Here is a 5,290-nt window from a genome sequence, read left to right on the forward strand (position 1 = left end):
ACTGCATCATTACTGTGTCTGTCACGCGACTCTGTTCCCCTTTCGGGCTCTGTCTACATTTATTTTGAAAGATGAAGCTCGTGATTATGGTAAGGGGTGTTACATTTCCGACGCGTGCTTGTGGTGTTTGGCCAATCACAATGCACTGGGTCAGCTGGCCAATCAGAGCAGACTGCGCTTGTCAAAGGAGGGGGCTTTGTTTGAGAGAGGCGGGGCATAGAGGACCTACAATAATGTACAGTATTTGAAAAATAATGTGTTTTTTGAACATTAAAGCATGTCAACATATTCTGTTACACCAAATACAAAAAATAATGATCTTCAAAATAGCATATGACCCTTTTAAGAAAACGTCTGAAATCACTTACAGCTTGCCTTCATTTTGTAACTCTTTGGCCCAATGCACAAAAATTGCATCGTTTCCAAACAAATAATAAATATATTGTGTTTTTAGTGACTGTTCGAGACCTGCTTGGATGGCATTTGCATTAGCTCTGTACAGTAGCTCCCCCTGTCAGCACCTTTCAGAATTGCAGTTATAATGAAGACCATTATATCATGTTATCTTTCCCACCACAGGAGGTGAATTTCTCAGGGGAACTTGGTATGTGCTTTATAAATACAACTCTAGAGTCATTGAGTTTCAGCACTTAGTCACTTAACAGAATTTTTTACCATCTGTTTGGACAATCTGAACCACTTACACTTCCGTTACAGTGCCAGAACTAAAAAGATCATTGTGACCATGCATCTTTCCAACTTAAATTTCCATACAGTTTTGAAATTCTGAAGGCTCTGTTGATTTGAGGTTTCCAATGAGCTCCACATGACACGATGTGGTGTAACTTAGTATACACTTAGAATAATGGGATGTGCTTGACGGTCACAGGTAGGTTTTGATTTCTTTGCTGTGGAGGCAAATGAGGACAATGTTCTGTGGAGTTTAGAAACTACATGTCAAGTCAAGTCAAGTCAAGTTTATTTGTACAGCGCTTTTCACGATACAAATCATTGCAAAGCAACTTTACAGCAAATTAAGTTTCTACAATATTTAGTGGTAGCTTATCAGTGTTGTCATAAAAAAATTCTGCCTATGTATGAGACTGCAGAATGTCAGAAAGACTGCAAATGACAGGAATCAAAGAGTAAATGTATGTACGACAAATTCAATTTACTTCATGCTGTGCTGATTTGAACCTGCCTTTAAACAGATTCAAATGAGCTTATCTCGCACACCTCTGTACTCTAATGCATTTTACAGATGTTATTCATGCATTCGACATGATAACACTTTGTTTTTGACTTGCAAACATTCTGGTATATGAAAGCAAAATGGAAAAGTTTACATCCACCCCATAACATTTGAAAAATAAAAGTTCTTTACTGGCATTTTTGCATCCATGAAGAACTTTTATCATCCATGGAATCTTTCCATTCCACAGAAGCTTCTCTATAGTGAAAAAGTTCTTTAAAATGTTCTTCACATTATGAAAGAATGGTTATTTTAAGAACTGTTCACTGAAAGGTTCTTTGGGAAACCCAAAATGGTTCTTCTAAAACATAATTGCGAAACTCCACATTTGTAAGCTTTGTTTTTAATAGTGCAGCTTCATTTTTCACACGAGCAATGATAATGTCTTCATTACCAGTGTCTCTGAATGTATTTATATAATTTAACTGGCTGCTATTGCCACACACTTTCCTTAGAAACGAGAGAGCCTTTTTCAAAGAAAATTCTAGATTAATCTGCCTATTCTAGGGAATGACTGAAAAGCCCTGAGCAATTTGATACATATCTGGAAGACTTGGGAAGAAGCGTTTATCCAATTCAAAAAGCTTTTCTTTCAGAACTGAGCATAATATCCTTAATGGCTCAGACCTGATGATGGATTTTCAGAGAAAACTGGTGCAGTTCTGGACCTTTAGCTCAGACTCTGGAACTACTCCCGCTGTCAGTTCGAAGAGCTCTGTAACCCTTAAAAAACAGAAGACATTCATTTACTGACACCTCGATTCGAGAGTGGCTTGCCAGTTGTAGTCGGTCAATGTCACGTTCAGTTTTACGGCTCCAGTAGCTTTTTATCAGGCCTGAGAGTAGTCACATTTTTTCACAGTTCACTGCTGGCTTTGGTGTGCATGGGAGTCTGGACAGCTGGAACTGCCAGAACATACACCTCAGGGAATAGCCAGTTCCCACTCAACTACTGTTCACGCTGGCTGAAGTTCAGAGTTTATCCAAAATATTGGACGAGAGAGAAATATTATTGACATTTCTTAGTGAGTAATAGGTTCATTTGCCAGTATTAGTTTGCCTGCTTGATTAGCACAAGTGCCTTGTTAAAAACATCCTGTTCAATTTATAGTAAAAAAAATCAGCAGCTGTGGTAGCCAGAAATTCAGGTATTACAAGATGGCACATTGATATATTTTACAACTTCTAATCATATATTTAAGTATTTTATTATTATAATCTACTTAAACTACCAAAATCTTTTTTTTAACTTTGAAATGTAATAATAACCACCAAAATATATGTGGTACAACAGAAAGCTACATGATGAATGGTTCATGCACACAAAGACAAAACACATATGACACGGTATCTTTCACATCAATACTTTAATTTAAGAAAATAAAGTACAAAGGCTGCCACTGGGGCGGTACCCTTCCAAAGGATACTAATATGTACAGTAGGTACATTTGAGATCCTAATATTCACCCTTAGGTACAAAGGTGTACCTTTTTACTGTCCTCCTACTATGTATGTACTTTTTATAGTAATTCAGTAACTGCAGGGCTGGATTGGTAATCGGGCATTTTCCCGGTGGGCCGACGCACTATATTACCCAGTACTTTCTTAGATAAGTACACTGTAAATACACAAAGTGCAGGTACTGTTAAAAAAAAGTGCAAACACAATGTTAAACCATTTACAGTTTTCACTATATACGGTAAGGTTAGTTTTTACAGTCTGCCTAGTGCCAGTGTAATGTTTTTTATTAGTGTTTTCATAAATTCAGCAATTTGTAGATTGTATTATACTGGATTACTAGCCCATTTACAAGTAAATTATACACTGAACAAAATTATAAACGCAACACTTTTGTTTTTGCCCCCATTTTTCATGAGCTGAACTCAAAGATCTAAGACATTTTCTATGTACACAAAAGGTCTATTTCTCTCACTGGAGTAATGATGCTAAAAATTCAACTTTGAAATCGCAGGAATAAATTACATTTTAAAATATATTCAAATACATAGAAAAAGTCTTAGATCTTTGAGTTCAGCTCATGAAAAATGGGGGCAAAAACAAAAGTGTTGCATTTATAATTTTGTTCAGTGTATTATACGAGAGATTGGCACTAGCTGTCACACTGTTTCTTGGGGTATGCATATTTTCGAAAACTTGACTGCACCTGATTATAAAAAGCTATTGAACATTTAATTAAACACACTTTGACCTTTTGTGACAACATACCCCTACTGGGCATGAAACCAAATCCACCGCTAGTGAAAAACAAACATTTGTGTTATTGGACTTTTGACTCCGAACTTTTTAGCTGCCGGAATGTTGACAGCTTCCTAATATATAATATAATTTTTGGGGAAAATAAATTATATATGGACAATTGACATTTTTGGGTGGTCTAGCCATTCTTGCTCTTTAAAGTTTGATCAAAACTGCCTTCATAGTTTCTTATAGGGTGAAACACTGAATGAATAAACAGTGACCTGTGTTGTTCAGAAAGAGAAGTTTGCCTCACTAATGCTTATCTTCAAAGTGGGGCAATGAACTTTGTTTTAGGACAGAGTTCACAGTGAACAGGAGCATGTTGTCATCCTGGGGAAGAAAAAATATGCCTTTTGAAGTTTTGCCGATTTTGTTTTTTTATCCTTCAGTGCATTTGAGTCACTGTGTTTTGAGAAGTGTAGCCAGCCAATGTCACAGCAATGCAAAAGCATTAGCTCATGAATATTAATTAGGTTAAGTTGCATGGTAACTTTCCATTGTGAAGCAATATCAGAAACGTCATGCTCAAATATGACATTGAACAAGTTTGGATAAGCTGTCGTGTGATGTTTTTGTTTTTTGTTATTGGTCTGAAGGTCAAGTTTAGCAGAACATGAATGTCAACAAACAAAATGAAGCAAATTAATTGCAATGCTAATTTCAATGATATCCAGAATTGCTGTTTATCTGCATAAAAATATGCTTAAACAGTGAATTTTGTGTGCCATAATTTTGTTTGTTTAATTCAAGAGCAAACATGTGTTTTATTTGATAACATCATACTTACATCTGGCTCAGTATTTTGTGGGTCAGTGGATAAACAGCGAACACTCAGAAAAACAATAAAAAATACAAATTTCAATACATCGCAGAGAAAAAAAAGACTCTATTATCTACTGCATTTTCCCCCTTTTAAACAGGAAAAAAAACCTTCATAAAGTGCCACCATATGCTTCAACATAATCTCTGAACATATCAAAGAATATGAACATTTCAGCCTCTAAAACTGCAGTCTTCCCCAAGACCTTTAATCATAATGAACCCAAGTGTAAATCCATTGTTTGAATTGAATCACTTGAACTGAGACAGCCTCTCCTCTCAAATTAACATGCGTGCTTGCTAATTATTAATACTTCCCTAGTAGGCTAGTCACTCATCATGGGGTCAATAACCCATGACAGCGGTATTTATTTATGCTTGGCATTTCAGTGGCACTCACTAACAGATGCATCCGTGGGCCTGATGACTCCCACGCAGAGACAATTACCGCGGTGTCACTAAGCAGGGGATCACGATTCTACACGTGAGTGGATTGAAGCTGAAGGACGGTGTTAAGGTTGAGTGGAATCTGGGGAGCGTTATGAAGAGGCTGTTAGTCAGGCCAGTGGGGTTAAAGGAAGAACTATTGGAGGGAAGTGTCCGGTCGAGTTCTTCCTCTACAATCATTCATACTTTAAAGGGATACATCACCCAGAAAATTCACCCTGTAAATTCTTTTTAGGAACCTAGACATGCTATTTGATAGCAATCTTTCCTTAGAAAAACATGTTTCTAGCATTTGTAAAAACTAATTTTTCCATCTTAAAAATATATCTAAATTACGACCTATGCTCTCAATTTCAAATGTAGAAATGTTAATTCATGCGTTCATGACCTCAAAGTTAGATTATTGTAATGCTTTATTGGGTGGTTGCGCTGCACGATTAATAAACAAACTACAGCTGATCCAAAATGCAGCAGCTAGAGTTTTTACTAGAATCAGGAAGTATGACCATATTA

The sequence above is a fragment of the Sinocyclocheilus rhinocerous genome, unplaced genomic scaffold (assembly GCF_001515625.1).
Source record: "Sinocyclocheilus rhinocerous isolate Xijiao unplaced genomic scaffold, SAMN03320098_v1.1 scaffold115, whole genome shotgun sequence".
In the NCBI taxonomy this organism is placed as follows: domain Eukaryota; kingdom Metazoa; phylum Chordata; class Actinopteri; order Cypriniformes; family Cyprinidae; genus Sinocyclocheilus; species Sinocyclocheilus rhinocerous.